Source organism: Accipiter gentilis, chromosome 2 (genome assembly GCF_929443795.1).
Source record: "Accipiter gentilis chromosome 2, bAccGen1.1, whole genome shotgun sequence".
Classification (NCBI taxonomy): Eukaryota; Metazoa; Chordata; class Aves; order Accipitriformes; family Accipitridae; genus Astur; species Astur gentilis.
Window position 1 is genome coordinate 45085149 of NC_064881.1, and position 19631 is coordinate 45104779.

General features: G+C 41.8%; 1 long non-coding RNA gene across 1 annotated transcript; it reads left to right on the top strand.

The window, feature by feature from the left end:
- Nucleotides 1-1549: 1549 nt before the first annotated feature.
- Nucleotides 1550-17414, top strand: LOC126050173 (uncharacterized). The gene is made up of 3 exons (XR_007509445.1): nt 1550-8308; nt 9745-9818; nt 15583-17414. It is a non-coding gene; the product is annotated as an uncharacterized LOC126050173 (long non-coding RNA).
- Nucleotides 17415-19631: the final 2217 nt, after the last annotated feature.

The window sequence follows — 19631 nt, forward strand, 5'->3', positions numbered from 1 at the left end:
GGTTTTGTCTTCCTCTCTCTGGCTCAGCACCCCAGTCACGTGCACCCAAACTGCCTCCTCTAGTGACTCTTTCAAAATGCATGCTTTTGCAACCTGTACTTCTCCCTTTCGTCTTCATGACAGTCGTTGCAATAACTACTCTGGTTTTTTTTATTATTAAAAAAAAAAAAAAAAAAAAAAAAATTGCTAACTTGAAGTTCCAGGTATATGGTTATTCCTTTCACAGTCATTTTGCTGTGACCTACTCAGTTGCGTAGTCCTTCTCACGTGTGGGTCTTTGAAGAAAGCTGCCACTACCAGCATGTGCTTGCTGCGAGCGCAGGATTTGCCTCCCTGCTGCCCCAGGCAGCGCAGAGCGGTCGGTCGTCCGTAGGGTCTTCTCCTCGCATACCTCCCATTTCCTCTGACTCAGCTGAGTGTCTTGCAGTGCTTTGCTGGCCTTGGCCTCGGTTCTGCAAGGGCTCCAGCTCCTTGCCATTACTCTCCTATTGCTACTGGTTTCATTTCATCTGCTGCCCCGAATCTGTTGCTATTTCATATAAGCCTGCCAGATTTGCCTGCATGATTGTTCTTTTGTCCAGATGGATGTTTAGCTCAGGCTATTTAGTGCTGATCTGGTTTTCCTATTGCTTTGTGTGTACCCAGGGGAAGAGGTTTTGTATTAAAATTCTCCTGGAGTGCTGAGTCACTTGAACTCTGCTACTGTGTCATGTGCTCAATTGTTTGAGTACGGGACCTGGTTATGTCATATCTTGCAAAATGTGTTTTCTGTTTCCCCATCGGAGTTTTGCCTGAATGGCTTCCAAATTATCCACCTACTAGAAGCTGGGAAAGTTCTTTCTCATGATGCAATTCCCCTCTTAAAAGTCTGTTTTGATCTTTTCCAAGACCTGGTTGAGATTTGATAGCTGGGATACTTTTTTGCATGCTTTACTTTTTCTGTATATGACCGGGCATTCAGGAGCATTTACTCCTTGTGATTTGACCAGCCATGTAATTCCCAAATGCCAACTGAACTATTGCCCCATCAGATTATAGCCGCGTTACTCTGTGCTCAGACAGGTTCCCCTAATCCAGCAAAGTCTTGATTGCACTCTGAAAGACATGTGTAAATGTTGCTGGTTGGGCTTCCACTAGTGATTCAGTGTTCACCAGACCCTCCCTGTGGCTCACTGAGGGTAAGCTCAAGCCGGGAGAAATTCATTATCCACAGCACTTCCCCAAAATACTCGTCTTGATGCAATGGTCAGCAGTTTTGCCTTGAACAAGGCAAGTGCTCTGGCTTCACTCACTGGTAATCAGCAGTGACACTTTTTTTTGCGATTCTGTTCAGTGTTTCTGGGTCGATGCAGATATACCTAAGTATCTGCAAGGCTTTCAGTGCTATTAGACTAGAGACCCAGTCTGTACTAGTTTCCAGAGATGTCACAATCCATTTTCTTCGCAGCCTTGTAACTTCCTTCCTTGGTGACTACACCACGCATTTCTCATGTCTCATAGGCTGCATAGAAGCTTACTTACAGCTTCGCTTCCTTGTCTTGTGCCCTTGTCCATTAGAGTGCTTGACCTACAGTGGCTGCTGTCGCACCCTGAGGACATTCTCCGGCTCTGCTTTACAAGATGAGGGTTTACGTTGTCCTGCCTTCTGCTGGGTCCTATAAACACCAGACAATGCATTTTGTAAGAGTTTCCTGTTGACGGTTTGTTTTCATCTGATGGTTTTAGCATGGCTTTTTGTATACCACAGACACATAGTCAGATTTTTTGCAGCTTTATACTGATTGTTGTTGCTGGGATAAGCACTGCAGCTGACCCCACTATTTGCATGGAAATGAATCTGTTGTTGATCCTGCAGCCTTGCAGTGGGTGTACTGGTTGCATGGCTGGCAGCTTTCTTTTCCAGGCAACACGAGGCCACATCAGGCAATTGAATCGACCCAGGTATGTATTGTGTTTCTTAACTAGCTTTAACTTAAACCCATCTTTGCTGACCTCATGACTACTACTGTCTGATCCTCTCACCTCAATAGGTCAGCAGCCCTCAGAATTTTCCAAGAATTGTCCCAGATTTAGATTTATTTCTCCAAGGTTCTGTTTCCTTAGGGTGAGCTCATCTCAAGAGTAAACCACTTAAATGTACATTACCTGTAGGGGTCTACACATGCATGAGGTGTCTAAGCTTACATTATAGTCAATGAAGGCCCAGTTCAGAGACCTGAAAGAACTGAACTGGCCAATTTTGGGTGCCTGTTTTGAAGCAGAATGGCTGACTAAATCCCCATTGCAATCTCCATTGCCTGTAGTGACAAAGGAGGAAACGTTGTTGTTAAAAACAAGTCTAGTGCTGTTTGAGATTCCCTAGGATACCTGAGACACCTTCAGTGGTTTGGCCAATATGACAGAGAGGAGCAGATGGAGACCAGAGCAGATGCTCCACAGAACCTAAACTTACACTGGACTCATCAGCCTCTGCAAACAGGACTTTAGACATCTACCACACACGTCAATGCTTAAGTTTGGCTATCTCACTATCAGTAAAGTGTCTGGGGCTACTTGAAATGCCCTTGGATGCCCTGTTTGACCTCCAGTTGCTGTTCCTGGGCATCTCATGGGGCACTGAATTTGGGCAGTTGTATCTATCTCATCATGTTTACAAAGTGCCAGAGCATTATCTCGGCTAATTAATCTCCAACATATCTCCACAAATGCTGTTATTTGTTTCTGTGGTGTGTTGTTTCTTCCCTTTTCCCCAGTGAGATAATGAAGGAGTTTTCCATGATTTTCTCACCGGTATTCAACAGTCAGTTCTGAACAGAGTCATTACCAGCTTTCACTCTTTTCATGCTTGTGCTTTTCCATTGTGCCTTCATATTTTATTTCTAAAGGTCACAACTGTTCCTGTATCTTCCTGTTTATTTCTCATTTTCTCCCCATTTAAAATGAAATGGCCAATGAAACCTCACCTTTTTGTGCTGTGTTGCAACTAATAACATTTAGGCTTCCATAGCTCTGCTACTAAGAGCTGTTCACAAGCTCTTAGTAGCAGAGCTATTTAAGAGTGCAATTCATATTTTACCATATGTACTTAGAGAGGGTTAGGGAAACCTCCTCCAGACTTTTTCTTCTTCCAGTTTCTACTTCATCTTCCGAGTTTCAAGTACATTTAGGAAGGGGTAAAGTAGAAACATTTTTGTTATGCTAAAGAAGAGAGAATGCTGGCAAATATCCTGATAGCCATATTCATGAGGATTATTTTTCACTGTTGATACTGTGGCTCCAGATTGCATGACAATAAATATTTCCTAATTACAACATATAGAAAACATAAGAGTAAATGTGTATATATAATGGTTGAACACTCAAGTATTTTATTTGATTTTCAATTGTGTCAAATGGAGCACTTAATTCCTCCAGCCACTAGCTTCAGTCTCTGACCTACATTTAGGTCAAGAACTGCATTAAAACATACGAAAGTAAAACACAGGAATGGTTTAGATAGATAGCTTTTTCCAGTTTTTATCTGATGAATAAGAGACTGTCTCTGAATTAGAGACAAGTGTCACCCAAGCCCAGATCTCCAGTAGGTGTAAATGTGACTCACAAAAAAGGGGGCTGAAAAACTTCAGGTAAAGGCAGCAGCCCCCCACCTCCCCAACCCACTCATGTATGTTAATTTAAGAAAAGCAAACATTTCTAAGAGAAAGCCATCCAGCTAGAAATGTTGAGAACATGTGTTTTCCTTGTTGTAGCACGGCCAAAAGAGACAAGCTTCCATTTACACAGTATCACATTTTGCCAAATTAACAGTAACAGTACTATTAATATTTAATATTTATATGACACTGTCAACAGGACGCCAGCCGGGTCTGATCCCTACTGTGTGAGAGATGCAGACACGAGAAATTATTTAGATTATTTTTATTTATGTTGAGGAACCATTGCAATGTGCTGCAACCCCATTTTTCCTGCCAAGATGTGAGCCCCAGCTCCAAAAGTCATAGGTGCATTTTTAAGACAATCTGCTTTTATAACTGTGAGAGATTCAAGTAAAGTTCTTTCTTTGTAGTTTTTTGACATAACATTAAAAGCTGAGTTTTTATGTTTAATCAGACAGTTATGGGATCTGGTTCTGGTAACACCTTTTCAGGATGTTACTGAGTAGTGGAAGAGGGCATTTCCCATGGCTGGGATAGAGATGCATAAAGAAGGGTGTATGTATTTTTGTTTTGACATGGAAAACTTGAGCGTCATGGACTTTTATCTTTGTGTATGGGTATAAAACCAGATCCGTTTGAACCTCCAGTGAAGCTGGTGAGATGTTTTGGTTTACCAAAGCCATGTGACTTTTTCAAAGATTGGATAACCACATAAAATGAGGCTCCCTGGGTTTCGTCCTAACCTTGTGAATGCTCCCTCTCCCTCAATTTAGGCATCACAAGGCATGAACTGTTTGCCAGTGTATGAGCTGGGTCCTTCAGCACCACCAAATAAGTAAACCAAATAACCACCAAATAAGTAAAGATCATAGTATTACTTCTACTACTACTACCACTTCCAATTTGCCATCAGGCATCTCTCAGGTCATCGTAATAATCTTAGCTTAAATTTTTATATTTTCTCTTTCAATATATGCAGCTTTGATCTGAGGCTCATCCTGATATTAACTGATCAGGAAAGTTAGTCTCTGGCTAGCTGGGATGGTTGACCCCCCAACTCCACGCAGCTGTCTAATCCTAGCAGAACTTCTAAATTGCTTCTTCACTGCGATAGCATTAGTGCCATTTTGGCCCAGAGATTTATATGAATGAATTCACCTGCTCCTCCCCAGGGAGGGACCTTGGGCAGACATGCCATGGCTATCCGTCCCAGCCTGGAGCCTGTAACACTCCAGCTGCCATCACAAAAGCATCCAGGATGGCTCACAGCTACCATGGGAGCTGCACCTGGGGCTGTAACGCACTCTGTCGTCCTGGCTTTGGTGGCTTTGAATAGTCTTTAGTTTTATCCACCATTGTGAGAAAGGAGATTGGAGCTTTCTATGAAGAACATGGTATTCTGAGTTAACAGTGTAGAAATGATGGGTTTGAAGTCAGGAATAAGCAAACTTTTAGCTTCAAGCGTTGTGCGTTTGACTTTCCTAATTGTCCCCACTCTCCATATTTTGGTTTGCATCATTTGTCTCAGAGTGCCTGAGCCAGATCCCTTCAGATAAAAGTAAGCCAAATGATGTGCTCCAGGCAACCAAGCACCTAATGTGCTCCAGCAATTAACAGGAGTTCTGACCTGAGGACCAGATTAGAGCTGTCCTGAAGTAAAACCACGAGGTGTGGGGTGTAGCTGCTAGGTCCTTAGCACAAATGGTTTTGCTGCTGTTGCACTCTGCAATAGGATAACTGGTGCTCCTTTTGCACCACTTCACTTACGAATGCAGACATAGCCCGAATCCGTGTGTGTCTGTAAGGAGCATATACATACATGCGAGCTCATTGCCTCTACGCAACAGCCTGTCTCCCAGAACATCAATGATTCCCTTGGTACTTACAAGCCTGGGGATTATTCTTTGGTGAATAAATTGCAGAATAAATGTGTGAAATTTCTGTCAACTAGGATTCTTAATAAACTCTCCTGTGACAACTGCACTGAAGAAAACTAGGTGAATATATCTGGAAAGTGTTTCTTGGAGCTATATGCAACGACAGTTCACTGCATTTATATCATTCCTTGCAGAGTTATTTTACTTGCATTACTTCCAGAATGCTGGCTACAGAACAAATTCAGGCAAAATAAATAATATAAATAATATAATATCACACAGAGATTTCCCAAACATTATTTTTCTTAGCCAGCTAAAGAGATATTCTCAGCTCTGAAGGCAACAGAAGAAATTTTGTCCTGATCTAAGTACGCCTATCATTCAGACCCAGGGAAGCTAAAGCTTTGAACATCCAAAGGCTCTGCTAAGTCCTCAGCTGTTGCAGTTCTTACCCGACTTCTTTATTCATGCCCCCAAGTTATACTGTATAGGCATAAAAGCAAACTTCACAATCAAATTAAATGGCTGGCCTAAATTCTACTCTCTCAGGCTAGCTACTTTTAGGTAGGAAAGGAGCACTGTATTCCATGCAGCTTGTGAAGAAATACCATGCTGTGCCTTTAATGTGGACTCAGACATAATTCAGGAAGCCTTGCTCACCAGAGTATGTTGATTTTTTTTCTTTTTTTTTTTTTTAAAGACAGAAATGCAATAGCGCTTAGGACTTTTTTGAGGCACTTCACAAGAATTTTACCTCTTCAGCTACCAAACCTGTGGCTTTAATACATCACGGAAGAATTCCAGTCTCTGGCACAGTTAGTAGTAACTTTCAACTTTAAGGCTGTAATCATGTAACATAGAAATCAGGTGAATATTTTTCATAAGTGTCAATTCTAATAGATCTGTTTACTTACAGTAAAATGTATTTGCGTTCCTATGCACCATTTTCCTTCCCTCCAACCCATTCATCTTCTTCTCCACCAAATCAAAGATTTCCACCTCCAAACAGAAACGATCACCTATCAGAGGCCCTTCTGGACCATTTTTTTCCATTAGTTTGCTAATCCAATTTGCAGTGCAGAGCCAGGGGTAAGAAATTGTCCAAGTATGAGGAGGTGTAGAAAGAAGCCAAAACATGATTTGTGTAATGCTAGAGTTGAACCTAAAGCTGTGAAAAACATATAAATAACATAAAATATGCTCAGGTTTGAGTAAGCTTTAGTTGTTAAGTGTTCTGCCCAAAAGTGGCATTTCAGTGGGCTTAGAACTGTTCAAAAAGTCAGGATAAATTTGTCATTTTTGAGGGTGAGAGGGAGAAAAGAGAAAGAGATACATAATGATAGATTACTTGATTTAAAAGCCACCTGTCTCCTTTCTTTCAATAGTTCATTTGGCAAGGGACTCATTCAAAATGCAGAAAATAAGGCTTTAGATTCCTCATCTGCCTGAGGAGATCTGAGCCCACCTTAATTTCCCAGTAACAGCCCCTAATCACCAGACCATTCAGTATCTTGCAGTGAAGGAGGGAGAAAGAAGAAAGATTGTTTTTTCAATACCTCCGATGGAATATATTCTACTTTGTTTACAATATTGAAATATTCATGAGAGTGATGTCCTGCCTCTCCGCTGCAGAGCCTAAACACCATGATATAGAGTTGTTCTCTCTGGCTTAATGAATATTTCAATATTCTATATACAGTGGAACAACATCAACAGGGGAAAAAAACCAACAAAACAGAAAGTATTTCCCAGCAGAAAATTCCCCCATGAAATAGCTGTAACTTCCTTCTCTAGGTTCAGATCTCTGTGTGAAAACTGAGAACTGAACCCCAGTCTTCTACCTCCTGGCTGGACTCTGCAACCACTGAGTAAAGAGGTGGTAGTGCTTGTTTGGGGCATTTTTAAAAAATATTATTTCCATTTTTTAATTTTTTTTAATGGAATAGGCCAAAATAGAAAAGTATTGCCTTATTTTTTCATTTAATCAAGAAAACTTCATATTAGTTCATTGGGCCTTGCCAGGTTTTGTTCCCAAACTTGAGAATTTGTTCATTTGCACACCTCCTGACTTATAATTGGTGGAAAAGTATCAGGGGAAGGTAAGATAAATTTGCAGCTGTCTAATGTGAAGATCAAAAAACACTCTCTGGAAATATGATGTTAGCAATTTTGGAGTTACCTTCTGATTGTCTACTAATGATATAAGATCAAATATAGTCCATTTACAAATTAAAAGGGTTTGTGGGTTGTTTTTTTTTTCCCTTTACTGGTAGATACAGAAATTCCACATGAAAGTTGTTTGCTACATGAACATGGGGAGCAGGTCTTTCAAATAAGGACTATTTCTGAACACATGCTTTTCAGGGTATTGCTGTTTTAGAAATGACCTGTTGGATTTACTTCAAACCTTAGCAGAAAAATATCTCTCCTGGCTGTACACCAAAATACCTGAAATTTCAGGCTGTTAGGGGTTGTCCTGCCTCTATTTTTTGATCAAAGTGGGAGTAAGAGGTTCACAATCTGGTTTGTTAAGAACAATGTCATACAGCTTTAAATGTAACCCTTTTAGTTTTTTACTCTTTTACCTTTTTGGTTAAGATGAGTTGCAATTCATGCCAAAAAATGCCCTGCCAGCACTAAGGCTCCTGTTTCATTGCTTTATTAGGTCTTGAGCTACATGATTAGCCTGAGGGATAGATTCACAAATAACAGCTGCTCAGCTGGGGTGTTTTCTTAATCCATGCTTCTCCCTTTCAGAATCAAAGCCATACCGAGGTAAGAGAAAATTATCTCTACCCTACAGAGCTCTACAGAGTGAGTAGAGAAGTGAATAAATGGGCATGTCTCTACTGGAAATCTTGTAGAGGCTAAGAAGAGAAAACTGTACTTCAATGATGGAAATACTCTCTGTTGACACATTTAATCTAAATTAATTTTTTCGTCTTTATGCAGCAAACTAAGATCTAAACTGCCTGGGGCATTGGAAAAAGCAAGCCCCAAAAGATAGCTGTAACCATGCTGCGGTGTAAGCAGTACCATGGAAGTGCTGAGAATGTTTTTAGTGCTAATTATTGTACCTAATAAAACATATTTATCTTCCTGCTTAGGAAATCCTGTGGATGTGCTGCATTCGTCCATGCCTACCGCTCTGATACTTTCCTTCATATATATTTAGTAATATTTTTCATAAAGAAAATAGTAAGAAAATATAAAATATGGAACCCAATTATTCACTTATTTACTCTGACATAAATAGCAGCAGTTTCACTGAGCTCAGTTGACCTAAACGTCAATTGATGAAATCACTCTGGAGTTATTGGTTGCAATAGAAACTTACTCTTTTATATTAATTGAAAAACTGGTTAACTGAAGCTAAACTGGTATGAATGAAAGTAAATGAGAAGAGAATCAGTACCATTTGTTTATTTTTTTATATCTACTGTGGTTTTCTGATACTGTTATGTGAAATAATTCAATGAGTATCTTACAGCCAGCTAAGTAGAACCTGATGGCAAAACCCCCTGTCTATTTTCTAGCTGTAATGAACCAAATTCCTTTAATACTAAGACCACTTTTCCTTGTATGAAAGTTTTTGGATGTGTTTGGGATATATTTTGAGGTCACAGGAATTATTGTGCTAGTTGCAGAAAGATTTTCTGTCACTTTATCAGCCTGAGTTTTTGAAGTCAGACCCATAGGGTAAGTAGGGCTGCATTAAGAGGTGAAATACAAATCAAAGGGAAGAAAAACATGACTTTTAATTCTTGGGCTATTGGACTCATGTGGATATGTACTCTACATGCACACAAGTGTGTTTGTGCATAATTGGAGCTCAAGAGAAGGTTGAGGGAGTATATACAAGATAAATGGTTCCTATAAGAGCAACATGCCCAGTACTTTATTTGTAATTTTAAAGCATCTCTCTCCTCTGAAGAAATTATTACAGTTATTGTCCCTTCATTACTCTAGAGGTCTGTTTTCTGCAAGGATTGAGCATAAAATATGCCACTGCTAGTGACATAAATAGTGTTTTATTTCTGCTAGCCGTGCAGAAAAGCACTTCAGGGAGAGGGAAGCAGGATTCTGCCCTTCCTTTTGCCTCATGGAGGGAATATCCGACTAGTTTCCCATCAAGACTTCACTCTGTATAGCTATAAAAGTGGTGGAATTACAGAGTTGTATTTCAGACAATGATTTGAAGCTTTGCACAGGTCAAAGTCGGGCCATACCCTCTGTCAGCTCGAAGGGAGATGGACGGGAACCAGCACGTATCTGAAAGTCTGAGGTAAGTTTGTAGTGTCCATGAAAAGCAACTGCAGAAGTTCACAGACCTGAAGGAAGGCTCTGTGCCTACCAGTCTGCCTCCTTTTTACCCATTAGTCTAATTGGTTTCATAAAGCATATAGCTTCTGCCTATGAAACTCTCGGTATTGCTTGTCTTCATTTTAGATACACAGGTTAAAATTTTCTTCCTCAAGATGTACTACAATTTTAACAGCTGACTGTTATTTTTAATCTTTTCTTGGTATTTGCTGCTGTTCCTCATTGATAGTCAGGTTTGGGTTTTTTTAGTTTAAGGCAGGTTTCTGTGGCTTTTTTTGCTATGTCCCTGTCTCGGGAGCAAAACCAGTGCTTGTCTATTTGTTTTCTGGTGCCCCGTTACTTTGGTTGTCACAGCTTGATGCTCAGTGATATATATGTGCCTGAGTCTGTGTGTGGTACTCATTGTGCTAATTGCTTCTCCTCTGTGTGAAAGAAGAGCTTTAGGTAACTAAGTGCTGCCTCAGAGATGCAAATATTAAGAAGAGCTGAGGTTATTCTATTTTTAAAATTTCATATCTCTGAATTTGTGCACTGAAATAGAGGAACCTGAAGGTGATGCTTTGGGCTCACTGATGACAGTGGGAATTTTGACATTGGTGTTAATAAGGTGCAAGACTCCTTCTCTGAGAACTCAGGCTAGTCCTTGCTGGATTTCAGGTATTTACCCGATGAGGCCTCGTTTAAAGATAGATCTGTTTCTCTAAATACCATTTATTATAGCCAGGCATTAACAACAGAGAGACACAGAGCTGGCACATAGCTTACAGCATGCACCTCCCTTCTGCCCTGCAGCACCTCCACAGGGGAGCCGTGGGTCTGTATAGGCATATGGCAAGAGATTGCTTTCTTCAGAGAGGCTGATTCACCTAATCCTTAAGTGAAATAACACCACACAGAGCAGGCTTCTTTAAGCCGCATATTTGTTTTTTACTTTAGAGCTTACAATTATAGCAGAGCATATGGCAATGCAGATGAGCAGTCAAGGTCTGGACCCCTGGGATGAGCGTAGCTGCAGTCCTACCTCAGTGAAACCCAGTGACTTATGCCAGGGATGACTCCGGTCCCAGGAGCCATCTGCTTCCTTGCTGGGGAAAAGCTGTGTTGGCTGCGCGGAGCCGGCTGATCAGAGGAGCAGAGCTCAACGCCCAGCTCTGCCACGTAGCCAGCAGCATGCTCGGAAGTGCAGGGAGCAGCACCACCAGAACTGCTTTTGAGTGCCTGCAGTAGTGCCTAGAAGGAGTTGAACCCAGCCTATATATCAGGAGTTCTCTGCAGTATCCTGGGTCAAGGGAATGAAGGAAAACAAGCCTGTTGTCAGCACGGTCACATGTCCTTGTACTACTGAGTGATCTTGCCCCGTTACTCAATGTGCTGCCATCCCATTGTCTTGTTTTCAGCTGGGATAGAGTAATTTTTCTTTCCACTGGCTGGTAGAGTGTTGTTTTGGATTGAGTACCAGAAGAATGTTGATAACACACTGATGTTTTCAGTTGTTGCTAAGTAGTGTCATACTAAGTCAAGGATTTTTCAGCTTCTCATGCCCAGCCAGCAAGAAGGTTGGAGGGGCACAAGAAGTCGGCACAGGACACAGCCAGGGCAGCTGACCCAAAGAGGCCAAAGGGATACTCCATACTAAGTGACGTCATGCCCAGTATCTAAACTGGGGGGAGTTGGCCAGGGGAGGAATCTCTGCTCAGGGACTGGCTGGGCATCGGTTGGTGAGTGGTGAGCAATTGCATTGCGCATCACTTGTTTCGTATATTCCAATACTTTTATTATGATTGTCATTTTTAAAAATTATTATTATCATTACTATTTTCTTCCTTTCTGTTCTATTAAACTGTCTTTACCTCAGCCCATGAGTTTTACTTTTTTTTCCCGATTCTCTCCCCCATCCTGTGGGGTGGAGGAAAGTGAGTGAGCAGCTGTGTGGTGCTTAACTGGGGCTAAACTACAACACCCATTCAGTCCAAGAGTAACACGACAATAAAAAAAATAAATCTCAGATCTATGCTGCTGGTTGGGGACATTTGTGGAGACAATTTTCATTTCAAAAGGATCTTTGCTCTAATGCACACCTTTCCAAGATCTGCCTTTGGGATGGTATGTACCATAAATCTTCTATCAGGTGAAAAAACCTGGCACAGGTTGTCTGCCTGCCTTCGCTGCCTGTAAGAACCTTCTGTAAGCTCCGTTTCTAAGGGCAACTTCTAAGTCTGCTGCTGGTTTGATCCCCCAGTGCTGTTTCTTTGTCATCTGTTCACTCCTACTGCAGACATCACTCTCCTACCAGTATTTAATTCCCGTGCAATCTGTGCACCTTGTTCTTGTGCTACTTGCCCCAGCATGCAAAAAGGGTGATACTGGTTGTGCCAACGTGGTAGATCTGTTGTCCAGGGTAACTCTACACTCCTGGTCTGAGGGTCGGATTTTCCACACCACATGTCGGGGAGGACGGAAGGACTCTCAGGTGTTTCTCCTGCGCTGTGTATCATCTTACTACTGCTTTACTCAGTGCAAGTGGCTGGTGAGATGCTCGTCAGTGTGGCTGAGTGCACCTATTTTGAGAAGGGCTATTGCAGTGTGGAATTTATCCTGTGTTTACGTAAATGGCAGCAACCACTCAATGTTGCTAAAGGACAGAGAGCGGCATTTTCAAAGGAGAAAGTTGGTACGACTATAAATCCTATGGAATAATGGGATTTGTATGGGGGAAGTGTCTAATCCCTTTCATAATAAACAGATTTATGAATGACAGATGTGGATAAATAATGAATGCTTCCAATTCGAGATCAAGGATTGAGTGAGCACAAGAAAATGCGGTCACAGCTCTGGCTGAATTTTAAACACCACTTAAAATCTCAGAGTTCAGCTGTGAAGAAGACCTATTCGATCATTCGGTTCTTCCTGTGCTCTTTACTTCATTGGTATTAAAAACTTATAATTCTGCAGACACAACTAAAAGCTGAGGTGGGCTGAGAACAAAGAAATGCAAATAACTAATAAGATTTCATGCTTTATCCAAAGTGTTCCTCAAAGCTGTTTCACTGTGAACACTCAAGCACAAACAGTAAGTGTTAATTGAATTGAATTGAGTGTGAATGCGCACATCAGGCTTGTCAGCAGTAATAAGGCCAAAGAGACAACAGTGAGGAATATTATATCCAAAGAAAAAATTAGTTCGAGAGGCACTCAGGGCTGGATAAGTTCTCCAAAGCATGTAATGTGCTTGGGATTTGAGCACATATGGTAAAGTCTTAAAACAGAAATTAGAAAAGGGACTAACTTTTTCTTATTAGGTCATCTACTCAATCTCTTTGTCAATGTAGGCTCCTTCTCTGAGGTATTGCCTTCAGGGTTAACTTTCTAGTGTTTTACTAATTCTAATTTGGGGATTTTGTCTGCGCTGACACAGTGAATAATTAACTCAAGGAACTCCTTGCTGCAGGTTAGCCTTGGAGCAAATTGCTTAGTAGTATTTTAAAAAGGCCTTGGTGCATTTGTTAATAGCATCTGCACCTGCGCTCTTGGCAATGAAACAAAGACTATCAATCTGACAGTGTCTGGTCTCAAGACAATTTCCTTAATGGTATGCTATAGCTGGATTATAAGACATTTGTATCAGCTTCTAAAGCATCTCTCCATTCACTTAGAGACAGGAAATCAGATTTTCTAACTGAGCTAATGTATGAGGTTTTCTAGGGTATCCATCAGCAATGTAGCTAAACTGCCCGTGTCAGTGCAGCAATAAATATGAATGCAATCATGTTAAAGGGTGCACAGTGTGATTAAACTGGCCGCACTCTCAGCACAAAAGATGTCCTCAGACCAATCTCGCAGTAGATGGGCCACATCTGCCATACGCTACGGCAGGGAATTATAAAGAGGAACACTGGCTGTGGGTGAGCTCCTCCCCGGTGCGTGTCTGAGCGCCTCGCTGTAGCTAGAACAAGGTGAAGGGCTGCATTCATACCAGTAACTTAAATGGTGTCGAGTGACATTTCTAGGAACTGGAACTTGATCATTTGTACTGTGAAAATACCAGCCCAGCTGCCGGCACTGTTATGTCTTGACTCAAATTGGCTGTCTCTTAAACCTCCTTTGGGCACGGTCTGGGGGACAGCATGGGACGGGGGTTCTTCTTCACAGGTGGTTTGAATGTGGCCACCCTACTCTGCAGGGCAGACACGGGTTGTTCTCCAAAAGCTGAGAAACGACCCTGGGCACATGTGACGTGCTGATACAGGTGTGGTTTAGGGTGCCCCATCCCCACTCCTGCAAGCGGGGACCTCTGGGCTTGGGTCCAGCCCTTGCACCGATCGCAGCGGGCTTGCAGCATCCAGAGGCAGAGCGCACCAGAAGCAAAGCTTAGGAGAGTTCATAGGAGGATCTTGGATGTGCTTGCTGTCAGGACAATGTTGCCACCCTCGCATGCAAGGTGCCCTGTGGTAGGTTCTTGCCGCATTGTCTTTTCATGGAGCTTTTCACACTTTCTTGCCCGCCACAACAATCTGCATCAGCCTTTGTAGTCTCCAGGCTTGTACCCATGCAGCTCCCTGTGCCAAAACCCCGTCCCTGTTCTTCCTTTGCTCTTTTCCATGGCCATCCCTGAAATGCCGCCTTTCTGAAAAGGCCTACGCAGCCCAGTTCCCATACAGAAGAGTGTAACTTAGTAGTCAATCACGTAAAAACAATTCATTGTAAAATCTATGGTCTGCGTATTTATCTATGGATATGAATATATGTGTGTATGTACCTCCACTTATATATATCTTTCTCCACAAATATAGATAGGGAGGTAAATGTAAGCCAAAAGGGCAAAACTAACAAAATATTTGAGGTGTTTCTATGGCCATCCTCTCCCATAACAACTGAAATCCTGACAAATTTTGTGTTATTATCCCAACAATGCTTCCCTGGCAAAAGGAGGGGAAACAGGCAGGAAGAAAGACAAATTGGTAGAGGAACAGGGAGTAGATCCAGCTTGCCTGAGGCCTGTTCACCAGAGCACTGCAAGTGGTGTGTGCTTGACCCACATACTCCTGGGTGTTGTAACCGAATGAGCAATAATAATAAAAAAAAAGAGCCATGCATCCAGAAGATAATCTTTTACAGTTCATTTCAGGGGATTATGTCTGAGGTTTCTATTTAATAAAAAACCCTCAAACCTAATGTCATGTAGACTGATGTGTAGGACTAGGAAAAATAGTTACCACTGAAGTGATTTAGGGTTAGTAACCCAGACCACCTACACATTATTGGACTGAAAAATGTCCAAGTTCAGTTTTCAAAATGCTTCTCTAAGAGTAGCCTGCATGCCATATGTCTGCAAATGTTGCCTTCTACAGTACGTACAAGGAAATCCAACAGCCTTGGAAAGCTCATATTTCATTTGATGCTGCTGCTGTGTTTATAAGAAACAGAAGAAAAATAATGATCTGATGGCAGAATATGATTTATAGCTTTATGCGTAGGAGTGGGATGAAAACCCTGCCTCCTGGCAGCCAGCCTCTTGTCCTGCATCTTTCCAGTCAATTTCAACTCGGCGACAAACATCTAAAAGGAGTGGAGTTAGAGCTGACTGAGTTTTCCATTTAGGAAACGCTGGGAAGTGGCCAGATATCTAAAAATTATTTTTGACTGAATAATCTAGGAGCAGACAGAAGCATTTCCGTTAGCCTTCTGCATTGCATTTTACTTCTAACTACATTTTGGTTTTGGTTTAGGCTCTAATTGCTGACTTTCTGCAGAGCTGACAGAGATGCAAAGTCAAACCAGCATTCTGGATTGGACATTTCACGCATGAAACTGGCACCAAACTTCAAAAAGAAGCAAACACATGGAATCTGAGTGACAATACAAGTCCCTAGGATTCACTGAGAGGTCCAGCCTTGAACCTCTATCAAGGACTGAAGCCAGTTTACACCAGCTGTGATATAAGAACACGAAACTGCATAGAATATAGGCTAGGCATCTTGCCTATGAATACTCAAAATCAGAAGGGCTTTATTTTCAGTTTTCCAATGAAAAATTATGAGGGACACCATTTTAGCTCAAACCCCAAGTCTTGTTGACAGCAGGATGATGCTAGTTAAATGCCTTCAGTCAGGACAAGTCACTTGCAAGCCCATTTTTTTTTACTTTTAATAAGATGTAAGATCTAGCACCTTTCAAGTCCAGTGTGTTTAAACATCCAAGACACCCAGAACCCAACTATCTTCAAATTACTTCAGTGGGAGTTAGATACTTACCTGTTTTTGAAGATCTGGTTGAACTGATATATAAAAATGGGACTTCAGTTCTGAAAGACCTCCACAATTTTTGAATCCATTTCTTTTTCTAATTGTGTAGCATGTAAGTGTGGTTTGGCAAAACTTTGTCACAAAATGAAATCCAAGGATAACTTCGGACTTAATTTTTTTCATACTTTCCAGCATCAGTGGTAACTTCAGTAATTGGGTATGGTCTGGCCCCGTTCCTAATTCTGATACAGAACAAAGGGTACTTGATACAAACCCGTGAACTATTTTTAGACAGTATAAAAGAAATTAGCTACATGAATGGCTGCTGTGCAGCAGAGTGCACTGACGGGTCTTTTAAAAAAATACACCAAATGTGGAGGAGAGAGACATGTTTTCATGACTTGTAAACCCAGTTACTGCAAGGTGAGCATTTCCTTCATATTTCTTATTCAGGTCCTAAATCAGTGACTCTCACATGAGCATGCATATGAACAACCACCAGCAGATGAATAGGACAATTCCTGAGCATCATCTGAACTGATCTGCCTCTGTAGGCTATGGCATAGTCACTGCTTCCTTAAAGTCCAACAATGAGTAGTTCCCTTTCGCAACCAGTTCCCCAAACTGGCCCAGGGATACATGAAGCCCTTCACAGCATTGCCAAAACAGAAAAGAAATGTACTGTTCAACCAACCCAGACATCATTTATCCTTAATATTGGTGCTCCTGGTGCCTTGAGCCCAAATGCAACTGTGTATAAGATGGAAGTGGGAGGCCCTGCCCTATGCTTATACAATGAAACTAATAAACATTTCAAGATCAACAGTGACTAGAAATCTCTATTCTCAACTAAATCAGATCCTACCTTATAGATGATATCGTCAATGACTGTTCAATGACCTCTGGTAGCTGATCTCTGGTAAACCTCTACGTAAACCACAGATGCTGTCATGTTTAGTGGTATAAGCCACAAGACCAAAGACGTAAATGGCTTGAAGACAGAATTGTTATTTTTCTGCACTGTAGTGTTTTCTGTCAGTCAGAGCGAGGGTGTATCAGCATGGACAGCATGGGTCAACTTCAAGCTCGCTAAGAAGCAGTTTATAGTAGAGCAAAGCCCTTGTACAGGGCTGACTGGTGCTGACTATCAGGAGGCATTGCCACAAATGTTGTAAACCCTATTCCCACCCATCCAAAGTCCTCCTGCACAGAAACCTTCAAACATGGAAGCGAACAAAACAGGGGTGAAATAAAAGTAACAAATGGATGTTTATCTTTTAATCTATTTTTTATGCAGTTGGAAATAAAAAACATTGCTACAACATTGCAGCAAACTTTCTGTGAATATTTTTCTTTGTCTATTTGGTATTTTGTTTCCAAAGGAACAGTGCACCCTTTAATTAACAAGGATGGGAAACACTGTCCTGAGGTCAGAACAGCGATAAAAAGTGCACAGCTCTGGACTCTGCAACGAGACACAGGTCCTCCATCTGCCAAAAGCCTATGTGTGGTATTAGCCAAGTTGCTTCACAACTCCATGTCTTTGGCACATTTTTCTTCTTCAGTGTTTACACATATACTTGGGGCATCAGAGGAGTCCTGAATTACAAGCACAGCCTTGTCTTTAAATAGTCACAAGAAGATTAATGGCTGGTATTTGAGCCACTGGTCTGAAGTTAGAAATGTCCAGCTTTTTAGCATTTAATAGGCAACCTTAGAAAACATGGAAAACAATTTTTAAGAAGCAATTTTTATGCATATGAACTATAATTGATACCTACTGGCCTTTGGCTAACTGAACTTTTGTGAGGGTTTTCAATAATTGCCAAAGGTAAAACACAGGCCAAAAACACAGTTCAAGAAACATTGTCACCGGTAAAATGACAATATCTGCTTATATGACTCAGTGGTTTAGCTGACAGGTACTTTAAAACAACTCAGAAAAAAACCCCAAGAATGGCCTGAAAACTAAATAAATTAAAAAAAGAAGAAAGAAAGAAAGAAAGAAAGAAAGAAAGAAAAGATCTCAAAAAATTTTCTTGTTGCTGTTCTAAGGTGTCTCATCTTTTTGGTTTACTGCAAGATCTTTCTGCCCCTGAAAGACTCCAGCATCACCCACTAATGTTGCTGAAGCGAAGGTCATGCCTGCCTTCCCATTATAAATTCCTCCATCTCCCTCCCTTCTCTCTCTCCCAGCCTCTTTTTCTTCCCAGAGTTTTATAACTCAGCTGTAAGAAATTGCTTCTGGCTGAAACTTGGCAGCAAAAGTCTGATTTCAGGCCAGGAATAATCCCCCTCCCCTCCTGATTTTCAAAACCCTTTTCTTTTTGTCAGATTTAAGCCGCAGAAGAGCAGAGTGGAGGGGGAGGGCAGCGCGGTGGATTCGGCACAGGAGCTGGCTGGCTTTGGCTGCTTTCATATTGCTTCAGCGGCTCTTTATTTTTCCGGCTGAAATAAGGGTGATTTCTGCATAATGTGGCAGGGATATTTTTGTGTATGTGTTTGTGTTTAAGCAGAAAATGGCTGAGTCATTTCTGCTCGAAAGTGATTTTGCTGTGTGAGCTGCTTGCTTTCTTTCTGGTTCTCCTTTATTTTTCTTTGTGTTAATGTTTAAAAGGAAGGAAGGTCCAAAGTAACACACTTCTCTTTGGGTCAGCAACAAACACCTTCACAAATATTTGTGTGTGCATCCAGAGTGCTCCTGTAGTGTTGGAGATGAACAGAAAAATTGAAATGACAGTACCGATACCATTGTAACGGTGGTGACATAGTAAAGACCTGGGAGTACTTTAGATGGTTTTCCTTGGATTATGAGAGGCCTTAAAAAACCTGGACTAAAATCATGTCTCATTGTGTGGAAAGGCAGTGAGGATAAGTCCTGATTTAAAAGCTACCAGTCTAAAAAACCAGAGAGACAAAATACGAGGAGAGGAGACGCAGGGGCTCAGGGTAATGACCTCCATAAGGTCGCCCCGTGGCTGTTGGCACATTTGAGCCCAGCAGCAGCAGCAGCGAGGGGAGCACCATAACGTAGCTGGGGGCCCGCTGCTGCCGCGGGTTTTCTGCTAATGTTGTATCCACCCCTGCAGTATTAGAGGAGCATGGCCGCTGCTGGGTGGTGCTCACAAAAGGAGAGGTAATGCCGATGTCCAGGGTGGCTGTGAAGCCTCCTCTCAAACACCGTATGTGTGGGGATGAGGGTCCTGCGCTGATTCTCTGCCAAGCCCCAGCAGCTAGTTTATCATCTGCTCTGGGCAGTTTGTGACCCCAATACTGAAGGTGCTCCATCCAGCCCTTGAGTGACTTGAAAACACTTCTTTTCTCTGGTGCTTCTATCAGGGTTTACTAGAAGGACATAATTATCCAAAGCGGGCTGTAACACGGAGCAGGGTACTTGAGGAGGGTCAGCCTCATGCCTCATGAAACCTCTTCTACCATCCTTTTAACTCCCATAGCATAGCACCTGCTGGCTTCAAGTGCATATGTTCCTCCCTAGAGCTGGGAGTATTAAGCGACATATCCAACAAAAAACA